General features: G+C 37.6%; 1 non-coding gene across 1 annotated transcript; it reads right to left on the bottom strand.

Annotated features, from left to right (window-relative positions):
• Positions 1–2815: 2815 nt before the first annotated feature.
• Positions 2816–2921, bottom strand: LOC115524383. Its single transcript, XR_003972085.1, has one exon. It is a non-coding gene; the product is annotated as a small nucleolar RNA U13 (small nucleolar RNA).
• Between the last annotated feature and the right edge of the window lie 18667 nt (positions 2922–21588).

The following is a 21588-nucleotide window of genomic DNA, read 5'->3' as shown; positions in this document are numbered from 1 at the left end:
TTTTTGAGGCAGCTCCACACTAGTTTCCAGAGTGGCTGTACCATTTGCATTCCTACCAACAATGTAAGAGGGTTCCCCTTTCTCTGCTTCCTACCCAACACCTAATGTTTCCATGTTGTTAACTTTAGCCAGGTGTGAAGGGATACCTCATTGTAGTTTCATTTTTATTTCCCTGATGATGAGTGATGTTGAGCATCTTTTCATGTGTCTGTTCACCATTTGGATATCTCCTTTGGAAAAATGTCAGTTCACGTCTTTTGCCCATTTCTTAACTGGGTTACTTATTTTTTTGGATATTGAGCTTGACAAGTTCTTTATGGATTTTGGATACTAACCCTGTATTGGATATGTAATTTGCAAATATCTTCCCCCCATTCTGAAGGTTGCCTTTTAGTTTTGTTGATTGTTTCCTTGCTGTGCAGAAACTTTTTATCTTGATGAAATTCCAATAGTTCATTTTTGCTTTTATTTCCTTTGCTTCTGGAGATGTGTCTAGTAAGAAGTTGCTATGGCTGATGTCAGAGAAGTTGCTTCCTGTTCCTATCTCAAAGTTAGGTCTTTTATCCATTTTGAATACACTTTTGTGTATGGTGTAAGAAAGTGGTCCAGTTTCATTCTTCTGCATGTTGCTGCCCAGTTTTCCCAGGATCATGTGTTGAGGACACTGTCTTTTCTCCATTGGATATTCTTTACTGCTTTGTTGAAGATTAGTTGACATATAGTTGTGGGTCAATTTCTGGGTTTTCTGTTCTTTTGCATTGGTCTCTATGTCTGTTTTTGTGCCAGTACCAGACTGTCTGTTTTGATGACTACAGCTTTGTAAATATAGCTTGAAGCCCAGAATTGTAATGCCTCCAGATTTGCTTTGCTTTTTCAAGATGGCTTTGGCTATTTGGGGTCTTTTATGGTCCCTTTTTAGGATTGTTTGTTCTAGCTCTTTGAAAAATGCTGGTGGTATTTTGATAGGGATTGCATTAAATGTGTATGTTGCTTTGGGGAGTATAGACATTTTAACAGTATTTATTCTTTCAACCAATGAGCATGGAATCTTTTCCATTTCTTTGTGTCATCTTCAATTTAAAGTAAAAGGAAATTTTACTTTTAATGTAGTCTCTTATTATTTAGTCTCTGCATTCATCCTGTAGCTTGTATTATATATGTATCTATAAATATATAAAGACTATATATCCTCTTGATTCTATTTCTGTTATATACGTATGTATATACTATATAACTAATAATAACAAATGTATTGATTCTGTTTCCATTATATGCATATGTAGCAAATATCTAGGTCCCTGTGAACCAGTCAAATTGACCCATCACATCCTTCTTTCTAGTGTGGAGCTATTAAGAACTAAGGGGGGAAAAAGAGGGAAGAAAAATGAGGCTATTACAAACAAAAAGTAAATGGCAAACAAAAAAAAAATAAAAAATGAAAAAATGAAGTTGATTGATGGCAGATATGATGGAAATATGAACAAAAGGTGTAACTTCACGATTCACAAAAGAGAAAACTCAAATGGCCAATAAGCATAATAACTGACACTCATTTCACTTTTAATGAGGAAAATGCAATAACAGAACATTTTATTGGATTCAGCAAACCTTGGGAAGTATGTGCAGTAGCAGAAACATTCCTATGCTGCTATTTGTACTATAACCTGTACATCAACTTCAGACATGTAAACAGTACTGTAAATTATGTTTGGGTGCAGCCATACATTGTAAGATTTTCAGAACAATTTCCCTAGAAAGAACGAGGCTAACACCCTAGGATCAGAGGATGCTAACTGGACAGATATATAGACCAGGATGGGTGCCTCATACTTAGAACAGTCTGTGGTCAGAGTGCCTTTCAGTAATGTAAGTTTTACATTTTACTTTGTGGATCCTTAGTGCCTGCCACCAGTAGAGACTAATTTAGAGGTGCCACTGCGACAATGTAACCCTTCTGCTTTGACAAGATCACCCCCTGCCATGTCATGAGATTAAAAGTCATTTTAATAAGAAGCTACATTATTGGGGCGCCTGGGTGGCGCAGTCGGTTAAGCGTCCGACTTCAGCCAGGTCACGATCTCGCGGTCCGTGAGTTCGAGCCCCGCATCAGGCTCTGGGCTGATGGCTCAGAGCCTGGACCCTGTTTCCGATTCTGTGTCTCCCTCTCTCTCTGCCCCTCCCCCGTTCATGCTCTGTCTCTCTCTGTCCCAAAAATAAATAAAAACGTTGAAAAGAAGAAAAAAAAAAGAAGCTACATTATTAAAATGACTCATTACCATCATAGTAGTCCTAAATACGGGTGAGAAACTTTTAGTGATATGACAGAGTCTTCTCATTGAAATATGAATAATTTAGAAATGTGTGAGACTTGGGAAAGTTGAAATGGAGTGCAAGAATAATGTTTTTAGAACTGTGAATAGAAACATTTTGGCATAGAAGTGTATAGGGAGGGGGTGTATACAGGTGGGGAAGTGCATAGGGAAAGTACCTCTTAGTACAAATGTAAAGAACGTTTTATCTTTTTCATGCCACAGGGAATCATAATCTTTTTAAATATAAGCTGAGACAACAGAGCAGAAGAGATGAGATTTCCTGGCGTCCTAGGGACAGATAAGGACAAGGGAGGGTATGACAAAAGTTTCCGCAAGCCTTCCTGACACTGCTGTGTCTCCACGTCCTACAGCAGACCTCTTCAGAATTAGTTCTAGTTTTTCAAATTTTTGATGATTATATTTTATCACATTGTAGCATGGAAGTCAGAATTTACTTAATAGTATTTCTTGTTCACCAGTTTGTACTTTTTTTTTTTTTCTCACGTCAGACAGGTAATGGGGTGAGGTCACGTAACAAGGTTTAAGGGAGGCACATGTCACACAATGGCGTGAACACGCAATCATCATGCTTATGAACTACAAAAAGATCTGTACTATTTTCATTAGTACTTTCACTTCACTTTTTTCACACACACACACACACACACACACACACATGCAAACATACACACACAAGCTTTTGCTAAAACTAAAAAGGAAATGAAGGAATACAGCATTAATTGACACATTCAAGTCTGGAGATCAACCCTTATTTTAAATATAAATAAGTATTTTATTATAAGTACCAATTAAAATATTACACATCAAAATGTTCAATCCTATTTAATTGGTGTTAATTAGCTACCCATCGTATGAATGTAGAAACGGTGCCGTATCTTATTTGCAATATTATTGTGACGTCTGCTCTTATTGGGTGAAATCTTGTCGGATTTAATTGGTAGATAGTGAATGAATCTTGATAGAGAATCCACCAGGGAATCATATGGGAATGATGCCTTACTGACACTGGCAGGGATTTGCTCCTCCTTGTGTTAGCTAATCCCTAGCTCCCTAGGGATAGAAATCAATTCAGCAGGGAGGTTGCCATTCAAATGCAAACTAACCAATCAAAGCCCTCCCCTCCAGCCCTCATCAGGATCCTACAGTCCAGGTCTGTGGTTCCCTGTCCTAACCTGGCCAAGACCAGGTACCATGCAACTCAGGTGAGCTGCTACAACCCAGTGCCCATAGAAAATATCAAACTAGCTAATTAAAACCTATTTAACCTACCTGTCTTTCCTTAATTCAGAAACCATGCCAAAGGCTCTTACCCACATTTTCTGCTTGTCTCTTCTTTCTCCTTACTGACCCTGGTGCTTCCTCCTGTGGCCCTGCATGGTGTGGCATGCCTCCTATATGTGACTATAAATGTCATCCTTCACGACAGTCATTTCTGTATCTGCATGTCCTGCTATACCTGACTAATAAAAATCTTGAGTACATTTTAAAATATAATCTTATATGCTTATACTTTAAATCAAATTCATTCATTCTTTTATTATTCAATTGATATTTATCAGGCACTTTGTTCTAGGTGCAAATATTATTATTTCTTTATTTTAAGTACTAAAACCCATCTATTGGTATTTCAAGTGACACTTTTCCTCCATTATCCCTGTGTTAGTCAGAGTTCTTCAGAGAAACAGAACCAATAGGATAGGTAGACAGATAGACAATTTTTTTTTGATAGATATTATAGGAATTGGCTCACATGATTCGAGGCTGAGAAGACTCCTGATTTGCTTTCTGTAAACTGGGATAACTGTTGTAGGTTCAGGTGTAGTTCCAGTCCAAATCTGAAGCCCTGAGAACCATAGGAGACAGTACGTAAATCCCAGTCTGGATCTGAAGCCTCAAGAACCAGGAACACCAATGTCTGAGGACAGGAGAAGATAAGTGTCCCAGCCCATTTGTTTTTTCTCTACTTTTGTGTTCCATTCGAGCCTTCAGTGGATTAGATAATGCCTGCCCACATTGGGGAGGGCATTTTTGTACTTAGTTTACCAATTCAAATGCTACTTTTTTCAAGAAACACCCTTACAGACACACCCAGGAATAATGTTCTGGCAGGTATCTAGATATCCTTTAGCCCAAACTGACACATAAAATTAACTGCCACATCCTTAAGTACCTTCTTTTTTAGCATCATTTAATTTACAAGGTTTTTCAAGACTTTGGAAATCATGTGGTGCCTGGATACTCAGTCAGTTAAGTGTCAGATTCTGGATTTTGGTTCAAGTCATGATCTTGCAGTCATTCATGAGATTGAGCCACACAATGGGTTCTACACTGCCAGCATGGAGCCTGCTTGGGATTCTCTCTCTCCCTCTCTCTCTGCCCCTCCCCTACTTGCAGGCACACCCAGGTCGTCCCTCTTCCTCAAAATAAATAAATTAACTTAAAAAAAAAAGAAATTGTAATATACATATCAAAGAGAAACTGAGAGTGCAAAAGAAACAGAGAGGGGGAGAGAATAAAACATTCTTTCAAAGTGAATAGATTTATTAAATATTTTATTTTTGGTTTATATTTTGGTACATGTTTTTGCACTTAGTTTCAACTCAGAAACAAAATGCTATAAGTCACTGAATTTTTTTTGCTGCTAAGTGAATTTTGATGTTTGAATAAGATTCTGCATTTAGTATTATTTAAACAAAGTTTGGTTTTAACACACCATTTTATTTTATTTTATTTATAATGTAGGATAAGGAAAAGTTCTAAAATACACAGTCCATATGGTCCAGAAATCTGATCAAGAAAACATAATGTCTGGGGGTGCCTGGGTGACTCAGTCAGGTAAGCATCCGACTTCCTAAGCATCCGACTTTAGCTCAGGTCATGATCTCACAGTTCGGACTCTGTGCTGAGAGCTCAGAATCTGGAACCTGCATTGGATTCTGTGTCTCCTTCTCTCTCTGCCCCTCCCCCATTCAGGCTTTCTCTCTCTCTCTCTCTCTCTCTCTCTCTCTCTCTCTCTCAAAAATAAATAAACATTAAAAAATTTAAAAAAGAACATAATGTCCTTGTTAAACAACACCAAAATTATTCTATGGTAAAGAAGCAAACACAGTAGGAGAGAATGTTCTTCAAAAGAGGGATTGATTCTTGCAGAAATCTTACAGTAGGATGAGGGACTTAAACAAAGGCCACACGTGAAGTCGATGATGAAGACGAAGACTTACAATTCTGAGAAAAGCAGAGCCCTTGAAGGTATGATGGAAATTAGAATCACATTAAACCACTTCCCCTCGAAGCGAGGTATTATCAGAAGTCAAGCATAAGATAAAAATATCTGTGGAGTCATGCATGAAGTCTAGTAGATAGAATTAGACTTTGCCTCTCAAAGTCATCTACTTGTCAAATTTTGGATTATTGGTCTGGTTGATCTCGAAATTTTGGAGACAGCCCTGGGAACTTCAAAATACATATCTATAGATGACGAACACAGAAGCTAGGGCAGTTAGGTGGCTCAGTTTGTTACTCATCTGACTCCTGGTTTTGGCTCAGGTCATGATTTCATGCTTTGTGAGTTCGAGCCCTGCGAGTTCACGCTCTGCGCTGACAGCATGGAACCTGCTTGGGATTCTCTCTCTCTCCTTGTCTCTCTCTCCCTCCCGCATTCATGCTCTAAATAATAAATAAATAAATTAATATATAAAACAAACTTAAAAAAATATAGGAAGAACACAGCAGTAGATATAATACTTCCAATGGACCACCAGCACCAAAAAGTTAAGGAAAGCATACTCATCATCCAAAGAAGTGAATCAACTTTGTGGATTGAAACTTGCAGTTTTTGGAACTGTGCCTTACAACTCAGTTGCACACACTCTAACAAGGCAAAGACACCGAGGGGTAGGCGTTCGGGAGGGACCTTGGCACCACTGTGGCCGGGCATATGTGTGCACTTGGCTATTGCCAAGAGAGTTTGCAGTCAGCCAACACTCGATAAAAGGAATCGAAGCAGCCTTGGCAGATCATGCTGGAAACCATCAGAGGCTGTGCCAACTCTGGAAGCGGAGGAAAAGTCTGCAACAATAATTAAGTAGGAGCACAGCTTTTCAATCCTTCCTAAACAAAGGGAGCTTGGAGAGAAATCACTCTTTTCCGAGTCCTAATTGAAGGCATGTTGTCTTTGCCCACCCACTCCATTCATCTGATCCCACAACCATGACTTTCACAACTGGCTTGTAAATGCTATTGCACACAACCCATTGTCTTTTTTCCACTGGGGAATAAAGTACCCATAGAGAGACCTTTTAGCAATTACAGACCTTGTTGATCTGTAGCACAAGTGAAGAATGAACCTAATAGCTTTAAAAGATGTGTCCTAAAATTAGTTCGCCACGGCCAGCCTTTCAATTCCTCCATTTTATACAGCCCGTATTAGCTCAGCTCATGTTGCAAAAATCTGGTGTCCATTTAGGATAGTGTGCATCCTCTGTTTCATTCTGAATCAAGCCAGGATGAAAATAAATTTAAAAAAAAATCCCATTCCCTCATGTCTTCTGTGTTAAATTCCTTGCAAGATGTGTTAAATGACCCAGGTTGTAAAGCGACAATTAGGCTATGCGTTGCACGCAAGAAAAGTGTAGAAGAGAGGGTAAAAGAGTTGTATGCCTTCAGAAAGCACAGACTTGAGCTGCACAAGCAGATTATGTCCTGAACTGGATCTACCTAATGTGTTAATGGTAAGATGTGAGCTGCCAAACTCTTAGGTAATCTGCCTAGAATTCGATGCTGCAGAATTCAGTTTTGTTATGCTCTCCACTAACAATTGGCTGTGTCAGTGTCCTGAGTCACTTCAATTCTCTGTTCTTCAATGTTTCCATCTAATGGGAGGACAACAAAAGCAGAGCTGGACTCATCCTTTTCTGCAACGAGTTTGGAAACGCAGTTTTTAGTAATGGAGGGATGATTACACAAATGATGATATGAGAATAATTCATTGGTTCATCCATGAGGAAACATTCACTTATGCAACAAACATTTAGTGAGCTCCTGCTGTGTGCCATGCTCCATTTGGGGTTTTTGAGATACTGCAGTGAACAAAATGAGCTTTCTGGTGTTAGGAGTTTCAGATCCCACTATGGATGGTGGGAAGGGAAAGGCAGCCAAACAAGTTAGGTTGCACATTCATAATATGTCAGTGGGGGATATGAGCTAATAGAAAAATTAAAAAAGGTAAGGTGATAGACTGACATAGAGAGATATGATGCCATCTTGGCGACATAGGCTGTTCCTGACTTTGGTTCCCCACACAAAAAGGATGATTAACAACTACTCATGAACAGGACACCCCTGAGAGAATCTTAGAATGTCGGCACCCTCTGTACCAAAGAGGCCAAGATAGACTTATTAGAAGGGTAAATGAGGCACCTAAACACTGATGGCATTACTCTTCCCCCAGGACAGTGAGGCACCATGCAGAGAGGTCTCCCCTGAACCCCTGGTTCCTCCCGTGGAAAAAGAGAGCCCATGGGGGACAACCAGCTCCCTCAGCCTTGTGGGCCACTTTGTGGGAGACCTTATTCCGGTCTTGCCCACACAGGGAGCGTGTCTTCTGCCTCCACTTGTCCGGGAAGGCTGGTAAGAACACTGGAAGCTGTGCAGTTCAGCAATACTTGAGCTAAGAGGCAGGTGGGAAAACCTGAGTGCCTCAAGGGAAGCCAGCACCAGACATGAGGAGGTAGAGGGGATTAATCTACGTTGAAGGCTGAGGGTAGTTCCAAGCCAATCCTGAGAAGAAAGCTGCTTAAGGAAAAGAAAACAAAATAAAAGCAAAACAAAACATAAAACAAAATTAGGAGGTGTCTGGAATGGCCTCTGTCCATCTCTCCAAGGCAAGTGAGCTGAAACACAGCTCCACCCCCCTGGGACTCCCAGACCAGAGGAGCTGATGATAAAGCCTGGAAGACGACATCTGACTGACAATGCTGGAGCTGAGAGGAGACCAGGCAGAGCTGACTGTGCACAGAGCAAAGCCAGCACTGGGTATGGAGGGGTCCCTTGCTAAGCCCAGGCAGGGGGATTAATTTCCAGCTGACACTGAGGGTAACTCCTGGCCCCATGGCTGTTTCCCATCCCATCCAGGCAAAAGAACTGAGATAATAGCTTCACTTGCTGTGGAGATCTCCTGGCCCCATCGGACCAAAAGCGCTGGCAAGAACATTTAGAAGCTGCATAAGCCAGCAACACTAGAGCTGAGACATGGCAGGCAGAATTGACAGTCTGCAAGAGCAAAGCCAGTGGCGCCGTTCAGCCAGGGCACTTGGGGGAGTGAGTTATCTTGGGTTAAGACAACAAAGAGCTTTTACTGGCTTTACAGCTTCTTCCCCTGCTACCCCTGGCCAGAAATACTAATCTGTAGACCCACTCATGGCTGAATTCAGCATTCAGGCTGCCCAACCAGGCTGCAGGTTGGTTCTGCCCAACCAGAATGCCCACAGCATTCTGTGCCCAACCACAGAACACATGTTCTGTGTTCTGGAACATAAACAGACACATAGGATGCTGCATTGCCCATCCAACAGCCCTGCTCAGAGTGGCACTTGAACTGAGAGCACCGCCATGGCTCTCACCATCTCCAGAGGACAACCAGTGGCCTCACCTGACCAGCGAATTCAGTGCACACTCTTGCCTGGTTTGGGTTCCCTAACAATGAGTCATACCGACCCTGGATCCCATCCTGCTGCCTTGTCAGGGCAGGAAAGCTAATTCATAGCCTCACATGCTACCAGATTCAATACCCATTTCTAACTATCAAGTAAGCCTGACCAGAGAATATGGGCCACCAGGGAGCCCAGCCTTACTTGGGGAGGGAATGCAACCAGCAGTCCTGGCCAACTGTTCTCAGCCAGTGTGCGACTCGCCCATCCCTGACCTCACAGTTCAAACAGTTGTCTCACCCCAAAATGGACCATAATGGTGAGCCGTACCTGCCCAAATGAATCACAAGCAGACATAACTAGAAACCCAAACTGAGCTGCCCTGGCGATCCATCTCTGCCAAAGCAAATCTTTACAGTCCAGAAATGGAACCCAATTACCCAACCCCATGTAACGAGTCAAGGATCACAAAACAACAACAACAACAACAACAACAACAAAAACAGGTAGAATAACACCACCAAAGGAAACTCATAAAGCTCTAATAACTGATCCAAAAGAAATGCAGCTCTATCAACTGTCAGATAAATAATTAATAATAATTCTTTAAATTTTTAAAAAATGTTTATTTAATTTTGAGAAAGAGAGAGAGCGAGAGCGAGAGAGAGAGAGAGAGAGACAGAGCACGAGTGGGAAAGGGGCAGAGAGAGAGGGAGACACAGAATCTGAAGCGGGTTCCAGGCTCTGTGCCGTCAGCACAGAGCCCTATGGCGGGGTTCAAGCTTATGAACCATGAGATCGTGACCTGAGCCGAAGTCGGATGCTTAACCGACTGAGTTAAGGAACCCCAATAATAATCTTTTTAAAGACGTTTAGTGAACTTCAAGAACACACAGATAGTCAACTAAGCAAAATTAGGAAAATAATTCATGGACCAAACAAGAAGTTCAACAAAGCAAACATAAACCATCAAATTTGAGTTGAAAAATACAGTAACTGACCTGAAGTACTTGAAAGTTTTCCCTAGCTTTATTGAAGTATTGTTAACACATAAAATTGCATTATAAAGTGTGCAACATGATAATTATATATGTAGATATATAAATACACATATGTGTATATAAACACACACACACACACACACACACACACACACACACAGTAAAAGGATTCCCATCAAATTAATACATCCATCCACTCACACTTTTAACTTTAAATGTTAATGCTTTTGATTAAGTACTAAGAAATCTCTGTAGGCTCCTCACCTATGATACCATAATATTTTAAAACTTTGGGTTCTTACCACTTTTTCTAAATGTTTCATTTATTTTTGAGAGAGAGCACATGCAGGGGAGGGTCAGAGAGACAGGAGACAGAAGATCCAAAGCAGACTCCACACTGACAGCAATGAGCCCTTGTGGGGCTTGAACTCATGAACCTGGAGATCATGACCTGAGCCGAAGGTGGATGATCAACCAACTGAGCCACCCGGGTGCCCCTTTACCACTCTTAATGGTGATTTAATAATATTAACTTATCAACTTTCACTGAAACCCCGATTTTTTTTTTCTCTTTAACTCTATTCTCATGAATTACCTCTCAAAAAAAGAAAATCCCGATATACTACCTTTGGGAAATACAACTCTATCAATATTGGGGGAATTAAACTAAAATAATTTTAGCAAATAGCACACTGAAAGGTCATGAATGTTTCATAAGAAAATTAAGTAGTACACAGATCTGATGGACCACATAAGCCCAGGCAAGAATTACTTTTGAAATAAATTGTTTTTATTAAGTCTATTTAATGTTCAATAACATTGAACAAATGCTTTGTGCTTCAGTTTCTCATTTACAGAAAAGGGGTGCGTTGGTAACACACAGAATTTCAAATAGAGGCTAAATTTTTCTCATATATGGTAAAAATAAGGTGATAATACTGACTTAATGATTTAACAATATTGGTGGATATATCCACCAAGATAAAACGCCTTCACCTTTTAGTTTGAAATAGTAGCAAAATCAATGCACAAATAAAAATATACACTCTTGAGATTTTGTTTTGGTGAAAGGAAATAAGGTTGGACTGTGGCATTCACTTGGATACTTTATTGGGACTTTTACTTTCCTGTCATAACTTCTGCATTTGGGAATGCTATGGCAATTTTGTATTGTTACAATTTTTCAAAGAAAAGATACATTGGCTTCTAGAGTAAAGATACATATAGCTTTTTTTCTTCTTTTCTAAATCGGCTTAGAAAAAAATGTTTTTTTCATGACACTTAACAGAAAGGCAGAAACTTGGGAGTCCCAGTACCGGCTGTTCAGAAATATCTCCTGGAGAAAAAAATTCAAAAGCAAGCTACAGAGACTGAACCACTTCTTAAGAAGCTACTGCCTGTGGTAGCATAAGATGCTCATCATTATGTCTCTTCTGCTGGCAGTTCTCCAGCTGCGTTAAAGAAGGCTATTGCCTTAACCTTGACTTTAAATGCACGAGTCCTGACAACCGCTGAGACATCAGCCCAGTGCGGTGATTAGAAGGCAGAGATGATCTGTATTATCCTTGTCTTGCTCTTGTGTTATTTAGTGCTTAGCAAATTGATCTTCAGTTAACACAATAACAAGGAAGGTTGGGTTCTAATTAGAGTGTGTTAACTTTAGAGATGATAATACATGAAGGGTCAAGAAAAATTTCCTTGCATTGTAAGTCATTCATCGATATCTGTAGTACTGGGGAGATTATTAAGTTAGAAAAATTAATCTTTATGATTCTAAACTAATTTATCCAACACATGTTACCATAGACTTTAATAAAATGGTAACAGAATTTTTATTATTAAAAGTCTGTTGACATACATTTTTAGAATTAAATTCACACAAGTAAATAATCTGTACCGATTTCAGATAGATAGGAGTATCCCAGAAAAGTGGGCAAATCTTTAGGATAGGTTTTTGGACAATTATTTCAGTGAGACAGAAGTACAGGTGAGCCATCTACTGTCCCAACTGCCCATAGACAGTCACCTGGTCTAGAGAAATCTAGTGGGAATGCGGAGATCCCCCTTATATTTATGATTATACAATGAATGAATACAACAAATGGTAAGTAATGTTTCAACGTACTATCCAATGTAAATTGTGTTCGCTCCATATCTGATCAAACTTATTGTGGAATGGGGAAATAGATATACCTTTCTTCTACACCTCATAAGGATTCTCACTGCCTTCCAGATCAAGTTCAAATCCTATTCACTGCACATGTTCTCTTTCACAGTAGTATAACCTTAATTCACCTCCCGTTACTTTTGAAAGCTTTTCTTCCTCTTACACAGGAGTCTGTTTCTTACTCTCACCCCAATATACAATATGTTTTTCTCATCTCTAGCTTCTCTTGAGGTTTTCTGTTTGTTCTCCTGATGGTCTGCATTTTGCTTTTTCTAAGCTGACCACTCCTTGAAGTTCAGGTAAATCCAACTCTGTGATGAAACGGATTTGGATGGTTGTAACAAATAGTATCCTTTCCATCCTAATGACTATCCAGAACACGTACGTTTGAACTGAGCATTGGGAAATAGCCTTCTTAGCTTTGGCTTTCACATCTACTTATCACCATACGTTTTCTTATATATCTTCTTATTTTAGATGTAAATCTATTTTTGCTGCAACATTATTGATTCAATACTCAAATACTGCATTTCTACTAACTCAAATATGAACAGAGGTAAGAATTTGCTACCTTCTTATTCTATACTCCTGAGAGAATAACACAAACCTAGACATATATCATACTCTTAATAAAATGATTGTTGAACGAAACTGAACAGAAAAATAAAACACCAGTTTTTTTTTCATTTTTTATTATTTTTTTAATATAATTTATTTTCAAGTTGGCTAACATACAGTGTATACAGTGTGCTCTTGGTCTTGGGGGTAGATTCCTGTGATTTATCACTTAAATACAACACCCAGTGCTCCCAACAAGTGCCCTCCTCAATGCCCATCACCCATTTTCCCTCTCCCCCACCCCTACATCAATCCTCAGTTTGTTCTCTGTATTTAAGAGGCTCTTATGGTTTGCCTCCCTCCCTCTCTGTTTGTAACTATTTTTCCCCTTCCCTTCCCCCATGGTCTTCTATTAAGTGTCTCAAGTTCCACATCTCTCTTTCTCTCTCTATCATCTATCATTCATGTATAATCTATATGTCTACCTATTGTGTATCTACATTTGAGTAAAATTTTTATTGTCCTCTAGAATTGTTTCTTGTTTGTGAAAATAGTAGTCATTTTATGGAATTATTTCAGTAAATTTACATGATTTTTCTATGCTATTTATGTAGAGTTTGCTTTAAACAAGTTAAATATTCTGAGAAAATCTCTACATTTTACTCTATGTAATATTTAAGTGATACCTAGTTTAAGGAAATGAAATAATATAAAAGCCATGTTAAAGTACAGAGTTTAGACCTTTCTATTTTACATCACCAGTTTCAATTCCATAAATGCCCTGTTGGTTATTAACTTGCCTCTCCTACAGCAGTAACTCACCCAGGAAAGAAATTCATTTTGCCCAGCAGCAAATGATAATATTAAAAAGAACCTTGAACATTCATGTCACAGCATTTCACTTGGCAATATATGCCAACCGCTTCACATGTATTGACCCTAACACTTGCACAGTCTCAGAAGAGAATATTTCTCTTTATAAGAGGAAAACTGCAGCTCTTAGAACTTAAAAACACCTTGGCTAATAGGTGGTAGAGAACTTGATGGATGCCTTTCTCATTGTAGTAAACTGCCTCCTGCAGGTCATTCTGTTTTTTCTCCCCCAAGTTTTTATTTAAATTCCAGTGAGTTAACATACAGTGTAATGTTAGTTTCGGGTGTAGAATTTAGTGATTCATCGCTTCCATACAACACCCGGTGCCCATTACAACTGCCCTCCTTAATCCCCATCACCTATTTAATCTGCCCTCCCGCCCACCTCCCCTCCAGTAACCCTTAGTTTGCTCTCTATAGGTGAGAGTCCGTTTCTTGGTTTGCTCTCTTTTTTCTTCTCTATGTTCATTTGTTTTGTTTCTTAACTCTCACATATGAGTGAAATATAAGGTCTTTTCATTTTCATCCATAGCACTGACAACTGAAATTAATTTTCTTATAATAAGAAAGCAAGAATTGCCATTGTATTTTCCTAAAGAGAGAAAGAAGAGAATAGAATAAGAGACACTGATATCATCTATAAACATTAAAGAAAAAGAGAAAATTCACTAGTAAGACATAACATGGTATGATTTTTACCAATATGTTGCATGTGCAGTGTTTAGGGATAACAAATATATCCTGTTTGGAAAGCAATCTTTCAAAGCAAATCTTTTCTTTCAAATAGACACTTACATTTCATTCTGCATAAGAGGTACGTGTAGCCTGCTTTAAAATGCAAGCATTTTAAAGTTGCTTTAAAATGAAAATGCTGCGTGTGTATTTTCTATATTATCAGGTATAAAGCATTTCCTAATACAGAATGTAATGTGAGACAGAAAGGAATGTGTTGAGTAAAAGGTCTAGGATGCCAGTATTAGATTAAATTCTAGATTTAAAATCTCAAGTATTATTAGTATCCTCGTCCCTGTTATGGAGAAAATAAATTTATTGAACCTAATTTGTTTTAGAATTCAATGAGTGCAATAATGTACTTTTTTACAGAGAAAAAGGATAAAAGAATCTGGCAGTATTAGTTAATTTATACTGATTTAGAAGTAGTTGCCTCAATATTATGGGGAAATCTTAATAAAATTGATCAATTTAGTTCTCATAGTTTCAAAATCAGGTCATACTCTAATTTATTGAATTATAAGATAATGTGTACTTATTTTTAAATCTGAAACAAACTTATCTATTACGTTGCAGCTTACAACATTTATTTTATAAGCAAGGAAATAATACATCACATCAAAGCTGTCATCTTTGTAAAAGCAACCTCATGTATCATCAAATTAATTTGTAGACATTACAAAAGGGAGAAGTCTCCTGACTGTCAATCATAATCAACATAGTGCATGTGTTTTATCGATTACACATCATTTAGTATTCTTTGATTTGGCAAATATTTATCAAGCATCTGCTATATACAGCTTTAGGTGCAATTCTAGGACCTTTGCACATGAAATAAATAAAAAATAATAATAAAAGTTGAAATGTGAAATTAACTCTCAAATAAATTACAACGTAATGGTGGGACAGTTATTAATAGAAGAATAATATAGATAAGTTTATAATTGGAACTGGCAAATACTATAAAGAAATATGCACGATCTTATGAGAGTAATAAATAGGGGAATTGCCATCAGCTGGAAAGTCTGAGAAGGCTTTCGGTAAAAGAGTAGACACTAATGAGCTAAGATAATGGGGTAGTGGGTGTAAGTGGTCTGGGAAGCCACATCATGGATAAGATTACGTATGAGAAGTAGATATGGAGACAGAGACAGAGTTGTGAAACTCCAATTTGAATGGCCCAGTTGATTGAAAACAACAAAAACAAAAACTGCGGAATTGTGTCCAGTGTAGTCAGAATTCTAGAAGAGGGTTTTCATTGACACAAAGGAAAAGAATTTTTAGAAGAACAAAATTAAGAACTGTTTTGAATTCTACCGAGAGGTAAAACAAGATAAAGACCAACACATTCCATGAGTTTAACAACAGAGAGCTTAGTGGACACTTTAGCAAGGTCTGGTTGGAAGGCTGTGGGCAGAAGCCAAAGTTGAATGTTTAGATCAAGGAATGGAGACAGGTTTTCTAAGAGGGTAGAGGTGGATATGGAGAGAAAGGAGTGGATGTCATTGGTATTTAGGATGCAAAACTGACCTGAGTTTATGATTGGCTGTATATGGAAAGAAAAGGAAAATACAGAATGAATCATGAGTATTAAGTTTCTGCCTTACAGAAAGTGATATTTACTGAATATCTGAATTTACTGAGGAAACAATGGAAAAAGACAGGACTGCGTTTTTTTTTCTTTGTTTGCTTATTTTGTGGTAGGATGGAATTCGTAAAATTATAACTTGCATTTTGGGCCTGTTGCACCTGGAATGACTTGAAGTTACTCAACACAATGACTTGAATAAGCTGGGGGATAGCCTGATCTGAAATTTGGAAGGGTGAATAGACAGGGGGTGGTAGGTGGCAGAAATGTAGCATAATGGGAGGCATTTTATTTTAAGATAATGGGAAGGACTCATTTCAGGAGAAGGTAAATATCCAAAAGAAAAAAAAAAGACAGTTGATGGCTGAGAAGGTAGGATCTGGTGAGAGCCAAGTCACAAGTACAAGGAGTGGCCTTAGGTCAGAGAAAGAATAGATTTTCCATCACACTAAGAGAGCATGGGGATGAAGGATGACAGACATCCTAGGAATGTTTAATTACAGGAAAATGAGAGGATTTTCTTCTGATGGCTTCTATTTGCTTTGGTGCAGGACGCAAGTCTATATGCTGACATGGAATCAGAGAGGGCACTTGGGAGCTTTGGAGAAAAACTACAGTCCTTTACTAGAACCTTTATTTTAAGGAACATGATAGATAATTATTAAACAACAAGAGAAAAAAGTAAATGTTTAGAAGAGAGGTGGATTCATTATTTGGTGAGTGAACAGTATGGAAGATGGACAATGAGAAGTAGATTGGCTTTCATAGGAGGGGAAGAAACAGTTTTGGGTAGGCTATAGAATGAACATATATGTTGTTATTGGGGTAATGGATTAAAGTGCTAGATTAAGGCTGGCCTGAGTGGACTAGTGGCTCATTTTGAAGAAGAGAAAAGAGACAGTTTGGACGAGACCTCTCTACAATAGACTTAAAAGTATTTTGATTAGTTGTGATAGTTATATCAAGCCATCCTGGAGTCTTGAACATAGAAGCTTGTTACAAAAGCTGGGTCCTATGAAAATTAGTCTAGCAGAAGTTTGAAGACTCAGTTGGATGTGAAGAATGGAATGATTTAAAAAGGACACGAGGAAGCTTTTTGGAGTTATTGATGTGTTCAAAAAATTCTAAACCAATCCTGAAAAAGAAAAGCAAAGCTGGAGGCATCATGATTCTGGACTCTAAGCTAATTTATGAAGCTATAGTCATCAAGACAGTATGGTACTGGCACAAATATAGACACATAGATTAATGAAACAGAATAGAAAACCAAGAAATGGACCCACAACTAGTGATCAACTAATCTTCAACAATGCAGGAAAAAATACCCAATGGAAAAAAAGACAGTCTCTTCACCTAATGGTGTTGGGAACACTGGACAGTAACGTGCAAAAGAATGAAACTGAACCAGTTTATTACACAATACACAAAAATGAATTCAAAATGAATTTGAATGTGAGATAAGAAACCATAAAAATCCTAGAGGACATAAATAAACATTACAAAAAAAAAAAAAAGGAAGCACCTGGGTGGCTCAGTCGGTTAAGGTCTGACTTTGGCACAGGTCATGATCTCATGGTTTGTGGGTTTGAGCCCTGCATTGAGTTCTGTGCAGCTTGGAGCCTGCTTTGGATTCTGAGTCTCCCCTTCTCTGTGCCCCTCCCTCCTGCTTGCACTCTGTTTCTGTCTTTCTCAAAAAATAAATAAACATTAATTTTTTTTCTAATCCTAGAGGAGAACACAGGTAAAAACCTTTTTGACCTCGGCTGCAGCAACTTCTTACTAGACACGTTTCCATAGTCAAGGGAAACAAAAGCAAAATGAACTGTTGAGACTTCATCAAGATAAAAAGCTTTTGCTCAGTGAGGGAAACAATCAACAAAACTAAAAGGCAGAATGGGAGAAGATACTTGCATATGACATACCTGATAAAGGGCTAGTATCCAAAATTTATAAAGAACTTATCAAATTGAACATCCAAAAGATAAATAACCCAGTTAAGAAATAGGCAGAAGATATGAATATACATTTTCCCAAAAGAGACATCCAGGTGGCTAACAAACACATGAAAAGATGCTCAACATCACTCATCATCATGGAAAGATGAATCAAAACCACAATGAGATACCACCTCACACCTGTCAGAATGGCTAAAATTAACAACATAGGAAACAACAGAGGTTGGTGAGGATGTGGAGAAAGGGGACTCTTCTTACACTGTTGGCAGGAATATAAACTGGTACAGCCAGGTTACATTATTCTAGAAAACAGTATGGAGTTTCGTCAAAAAGTTAAAAATAGAACTATCCCACAACCCAGCAATTGCACTACTAGATATTTACCCAAAAGATACAAAAATACTGACTTGAAGGGGCATATGAACCTCCGTGTTTATAGCAACATTATCAACAACACTCAAACCATGGAAAGAGCCAAAATGTCCATCGACTGATGAATGGATAATACATACATATATATGTATATGTATAATGGAATATTAGTCGGCCATCAAAAAGAATGAAATCTTTCCATTTGCAAACGGTGTGGATGGAGCTAGAGCATATCATGCTAAACAGAGTAAGACAGTCAGAAAAAGACAAATGCCATATGATTTCACTCATGTGGAATAATTTAAGAAACAAAACAGGTGAACATAGTGGAAGGGGAAAAATGAGAAAGAGAGGGAAGCAAACCGGAAGAAACTCTTAATTATAGAGAACAAACTGAGGGTTAATGGAGGGAAGTGAGTGGGGGATTGGCTAAATGGGGGTGGTATTAAGAAAGGCACTTGCTGTGATGAGCACTGGGCATTATATATATGAGATGAATCACTAAATTCTACACCTGATATCAATATTATCCTGTATGTTAACTAACTAGAATTCAAATAAAAGCTTGAAAAGACAAAAAACATTGGTTGTGGTGATATGTTCACAGATGTGTTTTTATGCCAAAACTTGTTAACTTGTTCACTTTAATACATGCAATTTATTGCATGTACTGTATGTCAAATATACTATGATAAAGCTGTTAAAATAAAAACATATTTTTATAAAATAATGTTGGAAATAATTTTGTTATATGTATTAACTGGTATTTCTCAAAATTCACTAAAAGAACAATATTTATTAACAATGAGACTTTGAAAAGCATGAGATAGGGAATATGAAAAGATTTCTTAATTTTAAAAAAAGTACTACATCAGTTGTTAGAAAGATGAAAAGAATTGGAATTTTCATTGATTAATCTTTAACCATGAAATGAAGTTATAATACTGTGTCCCTAACGAAATGGATTTCAGGTCAAGTGACATTGGCTGTTTTCAGCCAATTAAATATTGTGCAAAGCCAGAAGACCCACCCTCCACATTTCATTTATATTTTTCCTTCTTTCCCGTTCTCTCTCTCTTTTTCTCTTCCTTTCATCTTTCCTTTGTTTCTTCTTTCCTTCCTCTCTCCCTTCTTTCTTTCTTTCTTTCTTTCTTTCTTTCTTTCTTTCTTTCTTTCTTTCTTTCTTTCTTTCTTTCTTTCTTTCTTCCAAAAATCCATTGGTACTTTCTCCAGTGCTCTCTAAATATCTGACAAATGCTTTGGAACTTATTTCTTTATTAAATTTAGTGTGAAATAGTTAAGATAGCCAAAAGAACCCTAGCTTTTGAGATATATATATATATATATATATATATATATATATGCCAATATACCAAATATACCAATGCCAATATCTTCATCAATATTTGTTTTCTGAATTTTCCTAAAAGATTCCAATTTTAATTAATTTATAAGTGAATCATAGTTTCCATCCCTAACATCTAAACTAGACAACAATTGTTTTTCAATCACTAGTATTTCTAGTCTGAATTAACTCTTGCAGATCCTTGCTATGAATTTTAGAAAATGTAAAGTACCTAAAAACACAGGCAGATGCAGAGATTTGGAGGAATTTTCTGTCAACAACAGCACTGCTGTGCGTTGTCTACTCACTTGTATGAGGCTTTCAGTGAGAAATCTTGGATTTAGTGGAGGTGGATTAAAATTCTTTTCCCAGAGTATCCACTGCACATCTTGGATTCAGGTTGTCCTCAATTCCCCTATTCAGAATGTGGTTAAAACTCTTTTCTTAGTAAGGAAATTATCAATATACTCTGGAAAATAAGAAAAATTTTTAAAAAGTAAAATATCCAGTCAATTATATACTGCAGAGAACTTCATCCTACATGTGTGTAAATTCAATAATAGAAATTCATTGAGAAAAAGAAAGAGAGACTGACTTTAATGTCTCATCCTCAAGATATTTGAGATAATGAATTTCTTTTTTTCCAGTGTGGTTTCAGTAACAACCACTGTATTTCAGTTCTCTCTCAAAATCTAGACCTACCTAGGCTGTGGTTACACTAAAAAATTAGAGTAAGCATTTTGTGTAGGATTCAAAAAGATTTGGAAGTTAATAATATAGGATGAACTTGGAGTTAAAAAATCTCTTTTCATGGGTGCCTGGGTGGTAAGTTTGGTGAAGCGCCGACTTCAGCTCAGGTCATGATCTCCCTGTCTGTGAGTTCCAGCCCCACGTGGAGCTCTGTGCTGACAGCTCAGAGCCTGGAGCCTGCTTTGGATTCTGTGTGTGTGTGTGTGTGTGTGTGTGTGTGTGTGTGTCTGCCCCTCCCCCGCTCATGCTCTGTCTCTCTGTCTCTCAAAAATAAATAAAACATAAAAAATATATTAAAAATCTCTTTTCATAGGTTTAAGTCACATACTACAGTCTTGTGTCTACAATGATATATGAAAAAGGAGAATCAGAGTGCCATTATGTCATGCTTATTGGGACAAATTACTTGAAGGTTTTCCATCATCATTATAATCTCCTGGAATAAATTTAACATTTGGGACTCATATTAATACATTTGGAAGTTAAAGACAGGTCTCCTATTCATATATTTGAATTAGATCTGTTCTAAGGATGTTTTCATGAATGAGAATGGTATTCAAATTAATACGTTAATTTACCAATATTTACATTTCTTGGCCTTATATTTAAAAATAACACATAGTTTTATTTATTTTTTAATTTTTTTAACGTTTATTTATTTTTGAGAGACAGAGACAGAGCATGAATGGGGGAGGAGCAGAGAGAGAGGGAGACACAGAATCCGAAGCAGGCTCCAGGCCCTGAGCTGTCAGCACAGAGCCTGACGCAGGGCCCGAACCCAGGAACCATGAGATCATAACCTGAGCAGAAGTTGGACACTCAATTGATTGAGCTGCCCAGGAGCCCCACACATAGTTTTATTTGTAATAAAATAATGTTAACAGTAAAGCATTCCTGCTCACATTTTGCAAATTTTGTTATCTTTTATGAAAAGGATTATATCAAATGTTACAGAAATTGGATTTTTAAAAATATTTTCCTAATTTTCTTTAGTAATTTTTTCAACCTTTAAGCTGAAGACATATCTCTGACATATTCTGACATTTTATTACCAATTCTTTGACTTCTTTTTTTATCTTTGGCTTAACTGTACGAAATAAGATCTGAGTGAAGATTTTAAAAATATGTATCATATGAAAGTTTACAGATTTTAAAAAATGAGCAGTCAACTTCACAATAAACAAATGTCAGTATGCACGTAAATGTTTCTGAAGTCTTTGAAGAACATTTTGAAAGGTCATGCTATAAGAATGACTTTAGTGATGGA

This window comes from Lynx canadensis, chromosome C2 (genome assembly GCF_007474595.2).
Source record: "Lynx canadensis isolate LIC74 chromosome C2, mLynCan4.pri.v2, whole genome shotgun sequence".
Lineage (NCBI taxonomy): Eukaryota > Metazoa > Chordata > Mammalia > Carnivora > Felidae > Lynx > Lynx canadensis.
Note: the sequence above shows the minus strand (reverse complement) of the source record. Positions and strands in the feature narration are given on the sequence as shown.